Source organism: Bombus pyrosoma, linkage group LG2 (assembly GCF_014825855.1).
Source record: "Bombus pyrosoma isolate SC7728 linkage group LG2, ASM1482585v1, whole genome shotgun sequence".
In the NCBI taxonomy this organism is placed as follows: domain Eukaryota; kingdom Metazoa; phylum Arthropoda; class Insecta; order Hymenoptera; family Apidae; genus Bombus; species Bombus pyrosoma.
Genome location: NC_057771.1, coordinates 575,936 through 595,985, shown reverse-complemented (window position 1 = coordinate 595,985; position 20,050 = coordinate 575,936). Strand labels below are relative to the sequence as shown.

Below are 20,050 nucleotides of genomic sequence, written 5' to 3'. Positions count from 1 at the left end.
TGAACAAAAACACGCGTGCATACGTGTATTTACGTAATTCACGTGTATATACGTCCAATTACGACGAGTTCGTAGATTGACGAGGATGATATGTATAATGATTTAGTATCTTGTCGAAATTGGGATATGTTTGTATGTAAATGGTTAAATACCACAGAAAATATTTAGAAAAATATTATAATAATAATATTATAATAATCAATACAATTTTATGAAAAATAATCAGTGTAATTTTATGAAAATACTTGTACAAACATTTTATGAATACACCTTGCGTGTAATACAAAACATTTCGAAATTTCATTTATAATGATTTAGTATCTTGTCGGAATTGGGATATGTTTGTATGTAAATGGTTAAATATCACAGAATATTTAGAAAAATATTATAATAATAATATTATAATAATCAATACAATTTTATGAAAAATAATCAGTGTAATTTTATGAAAATACTTGTACAAACATTTTATGAATACACCTTGCGTGTAATACGAAACATTTCGAAATTTCATTAACACTGTAATGAAGCCCGACAATTGTGATTTAATAAGCAAGTTTGTCCGAAGTATTTTCTTTTACTTCGAGATGGATACTTCCATCGAGCATGTTACTGAATGAAGAGAAAAAGAGGAGAATGGGAGAGCTCTAATCACGTATCTACGCTGGTAGAGCACGTAGAAATTCAATAACGACGTAAACTCGATCACGACAGGCAGGAGGTAGCACATTCAACAACCGTTTGCCACGTCACGGAACAGGGAGGGAAGGGTAGATAGCCGGGGTGAATTGACGGTAAGGATACCATTGTAATGTCCCATTCAATCGTGTACAACAGAAACACCATTAAGACCGTTTGCACCGTTTCAATTAAAACGTAAACCAGTGACTGAGATGCCATTGATTTCGACGTAACGCCATTGCAATTAGCCGCTTTTGATTGCCGCTGATTAGGGGAGTCAGCCGAATTGACCAAAAATAATCATGGCTATTGTATCGCACAGAATTTCGAGTAATTATCGATTTTAGGTTGGATATCTACGGTACGTACCGAATCGTGTAACTGATTTCCGATTCAGCCCTGTCTGAACGTTTTCGTCATGAGTATTCTAATCCAGCTCTCTCCCTTTCTTCCTCCCTCCCTTCCTCTCTCTCTCTCTCTCTTTCTGATTAATTCGAGCAATTCGAGTGCGCTTCCGGAGGATAATCAGCGATAAGATGTAATATCGTTCCAGGGGAATCGTCGCATAAATTCTAGTAACTTCTTGTATTAAAATATGGATATCTCTGTTTAAACGTGTATAATAGATGTTTCAAATGAATTTACGAGACGCCTTCAAAACGGAACGTTGCGTACTTGAAAATTTGTTCGAATTAAATTGATGAAATTATTCTACTATCTAATTGTCGCGTATAGTAAAAATATATTAATTTTTTAGGAATTTGAATCCCTTCGTGAACGAATTTATTAAGACTAGATAGAAATAATAAATTTCTGTTTTCCTGGGAAAGAAAATGTATGGCCACGTATGTGTCAATATCTTACGCAATTTCTTGAAAGTAGAAATAATAATTTTACACAATCAAATTCGACTAATCAACGGTAACCTCCATATGAAATAACGACAACAATGTAATCAAACAACATTCCAGGAATATAATAATAGAAATAAGATTATAAAGTCACAAATATCAAATAAATTTCTATTTCCTCGAATGTACCATTACGTATGTCGAGACAACGCGCATCGTGGATCTTTATGAAAAATATCTGTCCGATACGTTAGCGAAGCGAGCACGAACACCGACACATTGTGATGCCGCGATACTATCGTTGTATTAACACGTCACATTGGAATCGTACGTGTCTACCTTAAATGAGACACGTCGAGGTCTGATGCAATGTGCATTTCCACACATTTTCCATCGATCGCGCGGGCAAACACATACAACTGGCGGTCAACGATAACGCACGGTACCACTGTGTACCGCGGTTATAAATCACCGCACAATGCATCGTGTCGCTGATCTTTGCGTTAATCACATTCAGCCATTTAATAGAAAGAAAGTAAACGTTTCCGTTGCACACGCGTGCGTATCTATGATCAGAAAAGTATCTTAAAGGCTCGTACTGTACATACATGCACGTTTAAAAAGTGTTCGTCTAAAAATCCATCGACAGAAATGTTTTAATTCGAGCTAAAAAGGAATATGCATTATCATCACGTGGTGGAATCAAATAGCTGACGGTTCTTCAAATACCTATATTTGAATTATCGATTTAATATAATATTTATTATAATGCAATATTTTATTATAATTATTGAAAACAAGCAGACGTTCTCCGAGTATTATATTTGCATTACTGTGAATATTTCAAATATTTCATTGGTTATTTTGTCAATGAAAACGTTAGTAATTTATTATACATAAATTATGAACACACTAGAAAAATTCAGTTGCGATTCCGAATATATATTGGGAATACAGAAATTATAAATTGAAAAATGTACCTGCACTACAAATTCTTTCTATGACATTCTATGATTTCAATTTCTTTTTTGATTTATGCTATAATTCATAATTTTTTCAATAATACTTGTCTAATACGTGTAACTTTTCATTTCGAAATTGTACAGGATGAGATTTGAAAATAGGAGCACGATTACACATTACTTCATAAGAACTATCACTTCGCAACGTAACTAGTTATTAGTTATCAGTCCTAATCACCGAATTGGTTCTTCAAATTCTACCATATTGGAACATTTACAGAGTGAAACCTTTGATGATTATTTCTGGGTACGGTATGAGTAGATTTACCAATGAGAACCTGTTGAAATTACCTTGAAACAACGGAGAACATTTACAATGGCTCTTGTAGCATGCATGGCTTAAACAGCCACGAAAAGGACGCGTATTTAAACGCGATTTGACGGTCAAACCTCTGGTTACCTCTGTTAACGCAGATCTTGGGGTGTAGCATACGCACGGTAACGAGGGATTAATTAACGACTCGTGTACAGCACGGAAGCCCAATGCATGTCGACCGACATGTCTGTGTTCACTGAGATAGAAACCTCAATTCTCTGTCGACCATGTACTCAGAGCATATGTATAATCTCTATCAAGGAACTAGATAAAATTCATTTTACATCATGGAAATCAGGCTATTTTCGATTATACGACATATCTCGTGATTTCATATTGCAATGGAAATGATAATCGATAACTAGTTAGAGCTATTTAGAGCAAGCGTTTAAATCGAGGACTATGATGAATGAATTTGAATGACAATTACATTGAAATATGGTAAAATTTTAGAAATACTCCATAAAGAGATTTTATTCGTGCAAAGTTGGACATATGTATGTAGGTATCAGAAATAAATGGCAAGTAGTTTATGCATTTGTCTGTTTGCCTCAATGTTTGTGAAAAAGACAAAAGTGACCTGTTGCAAAACTAGTTTCACAAAAGCATATGTAATTGTGTCGTTGTGATATTTCCATCTAAACTTTATTATTTGGTGAGTTTTTCTTTGACGTTATTCTGTCGAAAGAGGTCGGAAATAGGGTCGCTTCAAACACAACTCTCTTCGAGTCATGGAATTTTCAACATTAAACATCAGTTGTCGTTAAACGAAGCTGAACCGCGGCTAAGTGTATTACAATTCATGAATGTTTGCCTCCGATTTAATTCACTATTCTACAGGCAAAATGGAAAGAGAAAAATATCAATCCCATTTGCGAGGGAAATGAGATTACGACGGAGCAAAGCACGGAAGAACTTGATATCGTTAATTAAATTTCATTCAAAATAATTACTTGCGATGTATAATATTAATAAAATGAACGAACTCAAATAATATATTAATATAAAATTTTAAATATCAACGATATACTTTGATATTTTCTATATTTATTTTAATTTACCAAACTATTGACATTCTACAAAATGTTTTCAATTTAAACCACCCTTGTCTCTTCTTTATTAGACGCACAGTTAATTTTCGAAAACAACGCAGATCACTCTGACCGATATAATGATAGTCTGTGTCTAGTCGCGCAACTATTATGCGAGATTTAACGGTGGCGTTAATTAATAACGTCGAAGCTTCAGATCGCGTAGTACGTGAAACACGCGAACTCGCGCTGGAATTGCGTGCACGCACATTGAGCGTCGATGAGCTCGGCTGATTAACCCCAGCGCGAAAAAGGAAGAGAGCAAGATACCAGGGGCAACTCTGGTCTCACGATACGCACACAGAAGCGCCGCTTGCTTTGGAAAATACGAGTATTGAGTATCGGGAAAATGTTTCTCGCTTCGCGTCACGATAAAACAGTGTCGAGATCGCGTTCCTTCTACATTCTAATTTCTGCAACTCCGGTACGTTCACCGATCGCGTCGCAATCGTTTCTGGAAAACGTTGCTTATAATTATCGTCCTGTAGTATCGTCGTCGGCTATCGTTAATTAATAGCGAAGTGAGTGTCTGGCGGTTCTCGTTCCGCATTGCCATAGTTCATTGATCAAAACAGCATGTTGTGACTATATTTTCGTTCGTGTGTTTCGATTGATTTTGAACTTCTATTTTTGGTATCTAGAAAAGGAAAGATTCGATAGTTGAAAATGAAGAAGAAAACTTTGGAAAATCGATCATTATCATTTGATTACATCGGAACAAGCCGCGTGAATAATGCAATAGATAATCGTTTGGCTAATAATACAACGGGAATGTCGACGCTTTCTACATTTACGGGAAATTAGGGGTGTCTGTGCGGTGACGCGGTATTATTTGGTATGAATAATAATTTTCTATGAAATCGGGAATGCGGTTGGCTACGTTTATAATTGATTAAGCGATTAACGCGATAATTATACCAGTATTACTGGCCAAGCCGCCGATTACGTCACAATTCCGAATCTGGATCTCGTAAATAAATTTTAGCCGTTTTCAAAATTTATCGTTTAAACACTTATTTTACCAATTTTATTAGAAATCCTTTAATCAGAGACGATTACCTCTCATACAAGCCATACTAAATGATATAAAAATTACATGCACTAATATTCCGTACTAACATTCTGTCAAATCCAATCACCATTAGTTAAACACACCTCTGTTGTTCCAAAAAAAAAAAAAAAAAAAAAAACAGAAATATTCCACCTACTATTCTAAAATCCTAATATCAACTGTTTTATTAAGAAACCTTCCAAAATCTGTAGTCCGGTTTATAAAAGTGCAAGGATTAGGGAGAACCTGCTCTTTCGAGCATATTTAACAAATCCGATGGTGTCTCACGGAATTACATTTCGCATTTCATGTCAATCTGGCGTGTAAGAAAGACGTGACAAATATCAAATAGTAGTATGTGGGCCGAAAAAGGCGAGGCAAGTTGAAGACACTCTTTCTCTCTACATTTGCTGCGAAGTAAGAAGAACCGTGCATACACGCCTACCTGAACGTAAAGAATGAAAATGGTCGGTCCGAGTCAGCTACTTTTGCATCTCTGCTCGTTTATCAACGGTATCAGTGAGTGTGACGGGCTGCAAGGATTCTCAGAACGGGGCTGGCCGGTCCGCCGGACGGGGTTTAAAAGCGTTTCGATGTAAACAGCCCTGTTATTCGCGAATTCGGCCACCTAATTCCTCCAAACGGTGACGCGTGATCGTACCTCCCCTTTATTTCTCTACATCCGCTTCCATCGGTCTCGTTCCAATCGAATGTCGTTAAGTACCTGGTTTTCGTACTCTTTTAAAGCATCGAAAGTAACAAAAAAAAAAATATGTTCTTAATATATATTACTTTAGTATTTGAGAATAAAATGGACGAGTTTTGGAATCATTTCTGTGAAAATTATACGAGAGACAGGTTTCTAAAAGAGGAAAATATTGGAACTTTTAAGAACTAGTTTTAGACGTATATGATCAGACGTAAGGAACTTAAGAAATGTTTTACTTTCCATAACGAAGTTCTTCGACCGTCTATGAGTAATCTTCTAGCAGTTTTTATGAGGTACCATACTTCTCCCTTTAATAAGTTCTTTTCTTTCGCCGACGTTGAAAATGGTTATTTTAATTCTACTGCGGTCTTCGAGTTTTTACGTACCAATCACAGATTCTCTTTTAACGTTTATTTAGAATTAATGCTTTCACCTTAAGAACTTTCAGAACTCATATGCTCATCAATAACGAAAGAATTAACTAAATTATTCTCTGTATAACCCTAACCTTTGAATATATTTCTTCCACGCTATTTAGCCACAGAAATTATAACAAAACTTCTCATAAACCCACCCACCCACATTTATATCGAAATATCAAGAACCGAAAATGGAGCGAAGGAAAACAGAAAGTTGTCGTCAACTCACACCAGCCTGTCTCCTTTATCCGATTATTATCGACATCAAAGTCACTGAGAATAATTATTCGCAAAGCGGATCAACTTCTCCTCCGCTTCATCTACTCGCGGCGAATCCTAAGTAGCTTGAACTCGCACCGCGAGATTCCGATTCTCCAAATCTCCCTTTTCCTGCCAGGGAACACTCGGTGTCGCGACTGTTCATGATGCGCTGTTTTAATTCGTCCCTTTTTACGAAATAACGATCTCTACAGTCGGGTCGCGTTTCCAGTTTGCGAATAGCCGGCCGACCACCGCGAAAATCCGCTTACTTCTCTTTTGCTCGCGCAAAGCGGCCACAGAACGAGCAAACCAAGCTTCTTTCCACGGAGAAATCCGCATCCAACGATACTTGTCTATGTGTGCGCGCGTCTCTCTACGTGCAACAGGAGAGCATGCCGCGCTCGTCACACTGCAGAAAACTTTCGCGTTTTTCCAAAGTGTATAGGAAAGGTCGAGGCTTTCGAGGATCCTGTCCGAGGAGGAAAGAACGACCAACAATCGCTGGACTGTATCGCTTCGAGAAAAAGTCCGCCACCCCTCGAGCGAGCAAGTTCAGAAGCGTCGTTCTCTGAGTAATAATACGTTTTGCCGGCGCAACGTTTAATCAACAACCCGTGCCCGCCATTCCTCTGCCAGCTGCCTACCTTTGAGGAAACTTTTCGCGCGACCCGACGAAAAATATTTATTACGTTTATACGTTCATCCTATCCTCGAGCTGCCTTTACACCCTTTTATCGAGACGTTCTGGTGTTTCGCTAGGAAACTCTGTCTACGACGCTTTGGTCTCCGAGGACTTCGCGATGGATAGATGGGAATGAAAGTACAAAAGAGACCTTTGCCAGCGTGGAATTGAGGGGATTCGGGATATACTGGGAGAGAAAGTTATACGATGTCAAACTGTTGTTTGTGTGTCTGATCAGTATGTGATAGATCTACTTAACTACGGATTCTAGCGTCTCGCGTTAGATACGCTTGTTGAATCGTGTTAATTCTTTCGCGGTAAAAACGTTATTGTATGTCGGGGGAGAATATAGCGTTTGTAAATATAATACTCGGAACGTGAGAGTAACGTGTCACTTTGTCCGGCGACTTCTCGTTCTGTGGTTATTTGGGAGCGGAAGAAAATGTGAAAATGATGTTACTTCACCCGAATGGAAGATTTCGATAGACGAAAGAATTTTTCTCCGTTAATTTAATCGTGATCATCAATCCCTTAATTAATTCCCTTAATTCTACCCAATTTTCATGTCTGCAAACATACAAAATAGATGACAAGAAATAAGAAAAAGGTAGGAAACAAAGGGCAAACGTTATCACCTAAGGATAGACGATCGTGCAATGATAAATTCCATCTTCCACAGTCGACAGCTAGATGTCTTGGTTTCTGTTTACACATGATATACGAGCAAAATCCACCGTTCCTCGCGATACCTGCAGAAACATGTCGGCGTCTGTCGCTCGAAAGTGTACGTGCTAGAGTACGCAGTCATGTATCTGCGAGAATGGGAACTAACTTGGTCGCAATAGAATCGAACTTGGAATGGAAGTGAGAAGGGGTAAAAAGAGGTATTGGGGAATAGAAATGGGAACGGATCCTCGTTTGATAGCACATGGACGCGTATGCGGAGTAGAGAAGATAGAACGAGAAGAGAGGGCAGGAAGATTCGCAGCCGCGGATTATCCGCGCAATCATTGGAGTCGATACTCTCGACAACGCGATTCGCTCGGTGTAATAAAGCGGAATGAAAAAAATCGTTCGTGACCTAAATTTTAGCCACGTTACACCGCCCTATCATTCGACGTATCAGCGAGCTCGTTAATGATCACTTTAATGTATGCGACGCGGCTCGATACGCCAGCGGAAACGTTACTTTTTCTCCGGCGGCAGACGCGCGGCAGGAATTAATTAAAAATCCCATCAACGGAGGGAATTGTGTACTTTAAATCGGGAAACGATTTTCATCGGCGAATAAATTGAAATCGACTCGAGAAACAGTCTTGTCGTACTTGTCCAACTACTTGGAGGATAAAGAGGCGTTTTTATTCGAGATCAAACGGCGGGAGAGAGTATCTGTACAGAGGAAGTAGGTTAACGTATTTAAAATCTCGATACAGAGTGACTACGGGATAGATGTGGCCTAGAAAGCCAAAGGAGAGGCGCGAGGCGCGCATCGTGAACGTCTCGTCTCAGAAATATATCATCGTTCGAACACGAGTTGCTCGAAGAAATCTTGAAAAACTGCACTGAAAGTAACGCTCTACCGACTCGTTGAAAGGAGAAAATAATAATTATCGAGCAGTGGTCGCAAGGCGGGAACTTCGGAAGTAACGATCTCGTTATCGTTTCGCTTGGAGAATCGAAGGACTTAAGATAATAAGTTTGTTTGGGAGGAGGAGAACGTAATAAGGAACTAGAGTAATTTCTCTCCGGTGAAAAGGAAATAGTATTCTCCACTCTCCATTGAATCACTCAACTTATTAATTCCGTTAATAATTCATTCATCCGATTTGACGTACCAAAGTACAGCATTGCCATGATTCTCAAAGAGCTCACGGCCACAATGAAACCAGAAGAATATCGAAGGAAGTTTTCATCCTCGCATTGCAATGCAAGAAACTCAGGCACCCGGACTTTTCTTGTCATCGAATCCTATCAATTTGGCTTGGCCGTCAGCGGGATTAAAGTTGTGCTGGCGACTGGCGACCAAAAGAAAATACCAACTACAGACAAGGAGACAAAGAGAACGACATAGAGGGAGAGACGGATGGAAGAATCAAAGATTGCACGACATGGCTATGACAGGTCCGACGCATCGAGTGAAAGGTTTCGGAACTTCCGGCGAAAACTTGGGGAAGCGAAGCTTCGCTCGAACGTCATTTACGCGAAACTTTTCGGTCACTGCACATTGTCTGGAGAAATAAACGGTGCAAAAGATAAGAAGGACAGGAGAAAAGAAGCAAGCTTGATGAGAGATCCACCAAGCCGGGTTAGTCCGTCTCTGTCCGACGGATGACATCCAGGATCAAGCTCCACCCACACACACATGCCTGCAGCCAACACACAACGTAATACCCACACATACGCGCCCACTCGTGTATGTACACACACATAGATGGTCGTACGTATAGAGATAGTCGCGTAGGAGAAATTACGAGCGTATAAACATCCACGCGATACACCTACACGTTCACCAGATATACACGATTTCCTTCGGGATGATCGTTCTCTGCATTCCATCCTCCGTACCGATACATAGATAGGATTGTTCCTATATAATCAAAGATTTGAATGCAACCACTGTACCTTCTCTGGGGTGATGAGCGGCGTGATGTACGTGGTGACCGCCGTCGTGTACACTTTTCGATGACTGCCGGGTGCTGCAGGTCACTCAGTACTGCTGCGAGTACCGAGTGCCGTGCGATCAACGCTATGGCCTTCCTCTGCGAGAAGAAAAACTGACGAGCGAGAGACCGACGGTGTCTCGTGTCGGACGCTCGCGCTTTTTCAGCACACGCGTGTATATCTTGTATCCAACAGCTTCCAGAGGACGTGAACGTTACGATCGCTTCGTAACAGATCTCGTGCGTCAATCTGTTTCGAATCCAGCTGACGATCGTTCGTCAGGTTACGCAGATAGGTGCCACTGTTAATGATGATTACGACGTGAACGACGATCACGGTCTCACAGCTGGCGATCGAACAACGATACGTACGAACCTCTTGATCGGACGACGTTTCGTCGAATGGTTTACATTCGCGCGCGGTACACACTTGTCACGTTAATCGTCGTGGTTGCTACTCGCGGGCACTGGAACCGGAGCAGACGAGCCGTCGAGATTGCAACACGCGTGAAACAACGGACCCAAAAAACGGAGTGACACACTGTAAGAGCTACACACCGCAGCTAATCGAACTTGATTATTTATCCTTGGCGTCAATTGCGCGTGAAAATCTCTCGGTCACGGTATGTGTATGTCTTCGGAACGGCTAAATAAGCGCCGATCGAATCGCTTATTGTCCTGTATATGGCTTGTTATCCTCTTTCTTGTGTCCTCTTCTCGCAGTAGCGGGAGCGGCAACGTGCACGAAGACGGAAATGAACGATCAGGCAACAAGAACGTTAAAAAGAGAGAGAGGCAGATATAATCCGTGGAGCACAGAAAGGCAGGTGGTCGTTGTCGTGCTCCTTGTCGCCGTGCGTCGAGTTCAATGCTGTACGCTGTGATGCCGAGAACGGAATGGGGCGACCGTGGAGGCCCGGGCAGTGGAGCCGTAGCGAGGGGAGGTAGCGGAGCCGCGCGGCACCCGATGGTGGGGTGCACGCTCGAGGAGCGAGGGATAGAACAGGGAGGGGCCCCTTTCCCCTCGCCAACGGGTTTCGCCACTATCAGGCGGCTGCTACCCCTCCGAGGCGCGCAGGCGCCCCCGGGGCGCTGCCGTCGCTCGAGGGAGATAGCGCCTCTCGATTGTAGCCGGAGAAAGTCCGCTGGTATGACGGGGATAGAAACACCGATGGAGAGAGGACGAACCAGAGACGACGTGAAAGAGGGAGAGAGCAACGGTCTGTTTCTCCTTCTCACCCGTTTCACCTTCCTTCCTTCGTGGCGCGAGCACCCCAGCATCGACCGACAGCGCCGCTCGCCACGCCGCGTCGCGCCACTCCGCGCCACTCCGCGCCACTCCGTGCTCCTCCTCGCCACGCCGACCCAACGGGAATACTTAATGCCAGCAGAGAGCCTGACTGCCTGACTGCTCCTCCTCGCCACGCCACGCTCGCTTGACGGCGGGATAGAAACGCGGGTATGGGGAGAACGCTCGAGTAGAGTGAACACATCAGAAGGGGGGGGGGGACGATGCTGGATTGTGCTCGCGAGCATCGTGTTGCACCGATGCCGAAACGATGCATTTTCGGTGCATGACTACTTGTTACGCGTCCGCGAGCTAAACTTCTCGCATCATGCGATATTGAATAAAGTGTTTCTTTGCCGCGAATCCGGCCAACCAGTCGTTGCTGGACGAGTCTGAATGACGAGATATCGTGCCGAGATCCCGCCTCTATACACATATACCGGTGCCGCTCCAATCGGGCCGAGAAAATCGGAGGCACAGGTGAACTCTTGAAAAATCCAATTTCGCGATATTCACGATTCGTTGCACCAATAGAAATATAGCTGCAAGTCACGACACACACATGGTAACACGTTAATTCTTTTTCAGTAGAGATGATAACTGGGCCACCGATGTAACGTCTCATTGACGCGAGCAACTGAACGGTAAAGACGAAGTTAAGTTTCCAAGTGATACGAGCTCGCGCTTAAGAAGTCCCCAGTCTGACCAATATTGATCACCACTACTTCCGTCGGGGCCGAAAACCAGCCACTTCGGTGAGTTCTCTCTCTGGCTGGCCTTTGGCCAGCCTCTTCGCGCGTCTGGCAAGTCGATGTAAACGTATCCTATGCTTAACGCGGAAAGAGGGGGCTAACCTAACCTAGAAAGATTTCATTGAGTCGCAACGTGACTTGGCTCGTTGCCAATACTATGAACGCTACGCACACCCGCGCCTTGATCCCCGCTCCTTTTCCAAGCACGCGGCAGAGTTTTGTGAGAAGAAGAAAAAAAGTCAGACTCCTTCCAGGACGTCGGTGGCGCACGATTCTTGTTATACTTTGCTGTTTTCTTTCATTTTCGCGAGAGAGAACTGAAAAAAGAACAAGATTTTCATATCAAAGTTCCGACGTAACGAAACGAAGTTAACTTTATTAATTTTTTAACTTGCTCTCATAATCGCGACTCTTATCAGCTATACCATCGATTTACAGCGAATTTATTTCGAACTATTAAAGCGCGGTTTGCAGGAAGTCTGCGAGAAGCTGATAACTTGTTGCAGCAGGCCAGAGGCGGCAAGTATTAAATCGTTTAAAAAACTTGAGAGCCCCGCTCGTTTCGCCTTTCGCTTTCACTATCGCTCGACGACAGCCAATCTGTACCTTTTTTCTCTCTTCTTCTTTTTCTCAAGTGTACCACGATGTCCCACGTCGCCCACGGAGGATATAGAATCTCTTACGGAAGAAATACTCAAGACGAATAACGCGACCAATAACTCGTGCCGGATTTGGCTGTCGCATTTATTTTCTGTAACGTTGCGCACAATTTGTCGCGAAATATTGCGGATTAGGGCCGTGACCCGACCTTATTAGAGCCCGGTGTTGCTTGTTCTATAAACAAGCGACGCCAAAGGTGTAAGCAACACAGGGAACATCAACTTGCTATTCCGGGATGATAATGGTAGCAAGGTGAGGCGAGTAAGAGGAACGCAGAGGCGGAAGGCGCTGGTGTATTCAGTATTTGGCTTACATCCAACGCAAGATGCTGAATGAACTTGGCGGGAAAACCACACTGGCGTGTGCTTCCTTCTGTCGTGCGAATGGCGCAACTATAACTGACGTTGAATACCTTCTATACAATGGAAGATCTGTTTAAGGTCTCGAGACTGTCTTAGTGTTCCACCATGCGTCTTTACGCCGTGTGAGTTCTTATTAATTGCTTCAGTTAATGATGATATCTTTGAGGAACCAAATGTATCTTTTATGTGATAACTTTGATTTGAAATATTAATTTGTTAAACTAAAGCAACTAAAGGGAACGAATATTGGGAGCACATAGTTAAATATGTAAATGTTTAGAAATAAATATGTAGTTAACCGATTACGTATACACTGAAGTTTAAATCCAATATTGCAGTGTAAAAAGATAGATGTATGTAATGTGGTTAAATAATTAATTTTGGTTAATTCAATGTAAAAGCAACGTTACTTAAATAATCTACTAGAGTCGGCCTTAGTAATTTAGAACGAATAATGGAGTTGAATCTTAATTCATGAACATTTCTGAAATCCACCTATCTATACCGATAATTAGAGAACATACCGAACCCCAAATACGTGAAAGTTTTTCTAGGTATTCGCGTGTGGTACAAAAGAAAAGGCGATAAAATTTCGCCACAGCAATTTTGAAATTTTGGGTCGTGGAAAATTATTACCGCAGCCGAGTGCGGAAAACGAGAAAACTTTTACGCGCGGCACGATCATGCCAAAACACGAATTCTTTCAAGAACAGCGTTACGTCACAAAATTAAAGCAGGAACGTGCGCCCATATATTTTCATGGCCGTGACGATTAGCGGACCAACACGACTAGAGAGTACACTCTCGCCTGAGTAAAGAATTTAAACGATCAACGCGATCCCGTGACAATTTCGAACGTTCCACAATAGTCATTACTCTGGGGATTGTCAACTGCCAAGGATGACGTGTAATCATGATATTGGAACGTAACCGAGTTATCAGGGCGCAGGATAGGTCAGCCCTTTCCTCTAGAGGCCTGATCGGTCAGCATGCGTTGCACAAGCTTCACGGATATGTCAACACACTGTTTGCGTAGTAGCAACACGAGCCACGTTCTATTGGAATTATAGCGAACAACGTAAAACGATAAGCCGAACTGCAGGCTCTCTAATTGGCACTCGATGTTTATGATGGATGGTATCTGAATTGGTATCTCCATGGAGTGATTTTTAATTACATTATTCCAAAGTATTAATTTAGAGTCTAAAGTAAGATACAACGAAATTTAATGTGGAAACTTCGATAAATTAAAAGGAATTTTTGAAACGACTACTATAGATTTCAAATGTTAGAAGTAAAAGCTGAGGATTTAAAGACTGAAATGAGACGATCATAGAAAATACGTTTTGATTAAAAAAATCGAAATCCTTTCGAATCTGTAATTTAATCACCAAGTGACATCTGCGTCTAAAGGAATGATATTATATGTTGAGAAAATTTGCTTATCCGTTCCCGAACGAACTACTGATTCCACGTAAAGCTGCGTCGCCAAGCAGACGATCCGTCGCATTCCGTCCAGCATCGACCAAAAAGGATTCCCTTTCAACCATGATTCCTGCGATCAAACAAAAGCCTGGCCAGTTTAAACAACTAAGTGCATCACAAAGCGCGCGAGTAAAAACTCCGTTCTGGCTGTTTACGTAACCGAATCGATAAAACGGTGTCTCGAGCCGTGTGCTCACAGAGACATAAATTATAAACGAAAAGAATAGTGGAAAACTTTCCATCCTCTCCCTTTTCTCCACGATATCCATCCTTGCTGGCCCCGCCGTCGCCGCCGCCTCCGGTGCACTTCGATATTTGTCTCGACGACAGTACAAGGGCAGCATGTTTTCGTCGGCGATGAGGAAAACAGTCGGACGGAGTTTCGAATCCCCCGCATACGAAAAGATGAAAGAAGGACACGATAGAAGGAAAAGAGGATAGATACTCGATTGGACCAGCCAACTGCAACGAAACTCTTCGATGTCGACCTAGTTCGTCGTTTTTCGCATAACGTTGCCACGCTAGTCGGGTTTTTGGTCGCGATTTTCAGGTTCGATACTTATCCTCCAAGATACGACTCACCCCGTTAGACTCGCCCTTTCCTGCTATTCTCTTTACCTTTGCCAAGAAACTACCCTTTAGCGTTCTCTAAGCTCCGTACCCGCCCCCTTTTTTCAACAGCCACCGCGATTCTACGTGCGCGAATAGCGCTGTGCACGTGAGCGTTTCCCCCTTTCCTCATCCCTGTCGTGCAACTTCGAGCGTAACCAGCAGTTCGAAACTTTCCTAAAATATTAGATGCAGACCCGTCTCCATGTATTTCAGGGATTCGAGAGAAGTGCGTCTTCTTTGCTACGTAGATACCATTGTTCGACGTTTCCATGTTCCACTTCGTTCTTGTAAGATACCAATTTTTCCTTTAGGAGGCTTTGAAAAAGTCAATTGGAAAAGAGGAAGACCTGGTGAAGGAAAGCACGAGGTAGACGGATAAATAGTTAGGATCACGCGAACCAGTACCCTAGTAATTAATACTGTGCACGAAAACGAGACAACGCGATTACCGAGTCCCTGTACTTCAAAGAAATATGTTTTACATATACTATGTTTTACATATAGTAGCTTATCACAGGACATTTACCAAAATTCTATCATTTTAAATAGCTCGTTAAATGGAAATGTAATAGGAAATATAACAAATATTAAGAATGGCGTGAAAAACATGATAGGTACACCAGCCCATAAGTGGAATTAGCATGTGTGGTAAGACCGCGTGGATGTAATAGAAACGTATCACCGTTGAGCAATTTTTCGTCTAGAATTTCGGCGAAGGACGATTCAAAGAGGCAATAAAGTAATTCGGTGCGATCCTTCTCGGAGAAATTCATTAAACGACGAAACCATTACTGATAAAGGTAAACGGTCCGCGGTAAGATTTGTCACAGGCGTCGTTGATCGCTAGGATTTTTCAGGTTACGGCGGAGATAGTGCGGAGGAAGATGGCCACGGTCGAGGTGGACTCGAGCGTTTCTCAGAGCGTTTCTTCGAACGTTTCACCGAGACGGTTGGTCCAGCAAAGACGAGACGGAAGAAAAGGAGCGCCGGGAACGAGTTGGCTCGGTGCTTGAAGTAAATCAAAGGAAGGAAATGAATTTTTATTGAAGAAAAAGCCATGTCTCGTCGGAAACGTAACCAGCACTTGCATCGCAAGCTAAATGAAATCTGTGAAAAGTTGCGTGAGAAACAATACGCTTCCAGTCGGTCCCTTTTTACCGCTTACTCCGCTAAAAAAACTATCCCCGGAGGAGCGGCCGGGTTCAGTGGATTTCTTGGACCTTTCCTCCGCTTGTTTTTATGAAGCGTTCGTTTTTCCTCTTTCCCTCGCCCCATCCACGCCTCTTCGACCCGTTGAATCTTTATGAAGTGATTAATGGTATTAATAAGAGGGTTACCTCCTTTGCTAAAGTCCCAAGAAGCCTCAGAGAAACGCGTCGTTCTTTTCTGACCGCGTCGATTTGAATACTCACGGCTTAATGACTTCTTCGGTGGTTCAACGAACAACAGAGAACCATTTCCCATCCGTATTTACGGCGATTTAAATAAACTGCCGCCTTTAATCTTGATCTGTCGACTTCGATTCCAACCTCGTCTCGTTAAGGTGTACGCATCAATTTCGACCCGGTTTTCGTTCTTTCGGTCGGTTTACGTACCATCAGGAAACTCCATTCCATCGCGTATCTACGACTCCAGTTTGTTTGTGGCCTCGGGAACGAGAGATTAATGAAAGCTAGCACGGCAAGCAGCTATATAATGCGTAGCTTTGGCAACGACGCGCGCTGCGTCATTTGTGTTTGTACTGGCGAAGGAGGAGGAAGAGCTCGGTAACTGTACGCGAAATGTACACGCAGGTGTGTGTCCGCGACGTACCCTGTTCCACTGAAACTCCGTAATGACTGTCGCTCGTTTAGATTGGTTTACACCGTAATGTGTTTGAGGATGTAATGGCGCGTACCCGATTAGTACGCGGTACTCTATATTACTTCTGGAATTATGACCGGTTTCTGCGGCGGGATTTACTCGGGCAGCCGATTTTCTCGACGTTTATGAATGAACTCGCTAGGCGAACTCGTAATCTTGTTTCCTCGATTTATCGAGCGACTCGCGTTGCCTCTCCGTGTACACTACGTTGAAAAGGATATTTCGGGGAACGTACAAGGTTTGCAACGTTCATTCGATAAATGTGCACCGTCGTTACGTGTAAGTATGAGAACAATTACGGGGAAATGAGGTGGACTTGAAAAATATTTAAGATATTGCGAACACTTCGAAGAATTATTATTTTGTTCAGGAAGCTGGATTGTCGAGATATTCATCGTCGTGATAAAATTTTTGTCGATTATGTATAATTATGTACAATTATTTTTACAATCACAATTCTAATTCCCTCTTTTTATCTTGAAATTCTTTCATCGCCTGTAAAGCATTAGATACTTTGAAATTCAACGAACGTGTAGGTACATTAATTTCGATCGATCCATCCTTTAATTCGAACGTCAATTACGTAAAAAGCACGTATTCAGCTTCTTCGAAAATGTACTATGCTTCTTAGTCTTTTATCCGCACGATCGTCGATACGCGTTTCGCGTTAATCAACAGGAGCTACGCGAATCACGAATGTAATTAGTGAAACGTAATTAAAAGATCGGATTATCTGAAAATGTGCTAGGAATTTCTATCTGTGCAACGTGCTCGTATCGATAATAATTAACGTAGACTAACTACCAACGTTAAAAGTCGTGTGTTACAAGATCTTTTGATTCGTAATTGTACAGGTAGAATATTTCCGCGAAGACAACTTTGTTCTACCAACGAGATATTTTGAATGGACGATCATGAATGGTCTCGTATAAATTGAGTTCAAAAATTCAACCGCGTTCAATATTCCATGGTAGAACGGTTCATTGATAAATATACCTTACGTAAGGTAACCGTAAAACCATTACCCGTAACTCGGAGCATTAACGAGAGAAATTAGTAGCTCCCGTAAGATTTGCAAGAGCGAGCAATTCGAATAAAAGTCTAATTTGAAAGAATATTTCCGGCATAACTTACTTGGCGCTATATTCAGTGCTAACTATGCAAATTTGAGATTGAATTTTTGAAATATGCCCGGAGAACATTTAAGATTCAGAAGTTAATCAATACAAAAGATTATAGTTCAAAATCCAGCCACCACTTTCTAAACACTGCCTTTTACGATAAAACATAAAACCTTTCTCCATATTTCTCAGTTCAACAAATTTCAGCGAACACACTGTAAATCCACGACAATAATGCATCAATTCCTACGGAAAACGTTTAACGATTTTAACTCCTTGTAAACTCTATAGATGCCTTTAAAGTTAACCAAATAAAAAAATAAACAAAGGAAGAAAAAGAATACTAAACGAAAATACCACAAAAGGGTCAACGTCTCTAAAGCAACAAAGAACTCACTTCTATAACCATATATATACATATATACTTCTATAACTATATATATATAATAAGCAATCTCTATCGCAGCCCCTGACAGGAACGAGAGGGTCAGCCTATTTAATTTGGAGAATCAGTTTTATTTTCGCCGCTCCTCGGTCGGAGCTACTTTCCACAAAACTTTAGAAGAGAGAGGAAGAGGAAGTCTCGTCTCGGTTCCTCGTGGGTGCTCTCGTCTCCGGTTTGACGCGGAGCCTCTCGAAAACCTTTCTAACACGACACAAAGGGAACAGCGTGGGGAACCGGGGTTAGAACGACATCGGGGGAACCGAGGGGAGAAGACCGAGACAGACAGTGGTAGGGGGATCTTTTCGTAAGCGTAATGAAACTGCCTAGTAATCTTAGAAGCTGTGTACATCCTGTCTCACCTCACCGCGACAGTCGGCCGGGGTTAAATGTCTTGAAATGGATATTCCTGCTGGTAGTAGACGGTAGGATTCGGATGCGCCGCACCGGCGACGTGCACAACTTATCGTTTCGGATATTACAGCGTTTGCCGCTACTACCAGGGAATTTCGTGCCGCTTCTGAAATTCGGAATCTGTGGAATTTGGGACTGCGTCGCTAACGCTCCTGCACCAAGGTACTATGGAGTTTCGACCGACGAGTGTCGATTTCCCACCTGATAATTATTGCTTATTACGCGAACGAGGGTATTCCTCCGATGTACATTTAAATTGTTCAAATTTTTTCAAATGAAGCATATTAATCGGTTGCAAAATTATTATACGTGTATAGGAAGTTACCGTTAAACATAATACACGTCCTTAACTGATCTCTTCTTCATTGATCTTGTATAATTCGGGAACTTTGATCTTATCTTTGAGCTGGTCCCCCTTTCTACCTTTATTCCCTTGCACAAATCGTACCGATAGTCGGGACGATGCTTTACAGTGGTCGAAGAGAGAGCATAGACAACATCTCGTCCGGCTGCACCACTTACGTCAGCGCAGATAAGCGCCGCTATTTCCAGGATTAAGGATTTGACTGACGTTGTATTTTCGTCGCGGTATCCCCCCCCCCCCCCAGGTTATCGGTGGGCAGAGCGCCGTAGAAAACGGGACCCACCCGTGTGGTAAGAAAGGGGTTTTGCTCGAAGGAGTGGGGTTACAAGCAAGGGGTGGCAACGGGTAGAGGGAGGGAAAGAAGAACGGACGAACTACCCCAACGAGACTCACGAAACATTATTTCTAGCCTGAACGTCACGCGGCCTGGCCGGCAGTTAGATCGATAGATAGAGACGTCGGTCCTGCCGTTTCTCTACGTCGAAGCGCCGTCATGCGAAACTCGAATTCAAATATAGAAATGTCTGGCCCAGTGACATTTGGCAGCTCGTATCAACCTCCATCGGAGGTCGAACAGTAGTCCGCCATTCGCAGCACTGTTGTCACTGATAGCAGTAGATCCGTTCAACGGTTTTCTTGTGTTCTCTCTGCCCCCTCTACCGTTCGTTCACCCCTGATCGTTGCTGCTGATCAGTTTTACGCGATCTCGGCGGCATCTGCACCCAAGGAATCCGTAATTAAGAGCTTGTCGTCTCTTCGAACGGGCCTCGATCGTCGCTAGAAAGTGAAGGAGCCGAGAAAACGCTATTCGATTTAGAATGTCGTTGAATCACTCACCGAATCGACGAGCGATAAGTTTATCGGGGCGACAAACGCTGTGCTCGATTCTTACCTGCAACAAGCAACGTAATAGACATTTTAATTAAATCGGGAACCTAGCAGGA

At 42.5% G+C, this 20,050-nt stretch overlaps 1 protein-coding gene across 8 annotated transcripts in view; it reads right to left on the bottom strand.

The window, feature by feature from the left end:
• Positions 1 to 20,050, bottom strand: part of LOC122577582 (RNA-binding protein Musashi homolog Rbp6) — a 759,888-nt gene that overhangs the window by 218,985 nt on the left and 520,853 nt on the right. The window contains exon 1 of one of the 8 annotated variants that reach the window (XM_043748944.1): positions 9,706 to 11,212. The exons of the other annotated variants lie outside the window; for them this stretch is intronic. The gene's annotated coding sequence lies outside the window, so the exon portion shown is untranslated. Of the gene's footprint in view, positions 1 to 9,705; positions 11,213 to 20,050 lie in introns of those variants that run through there. 8 annotated transcript variants of the gene reach the window in all.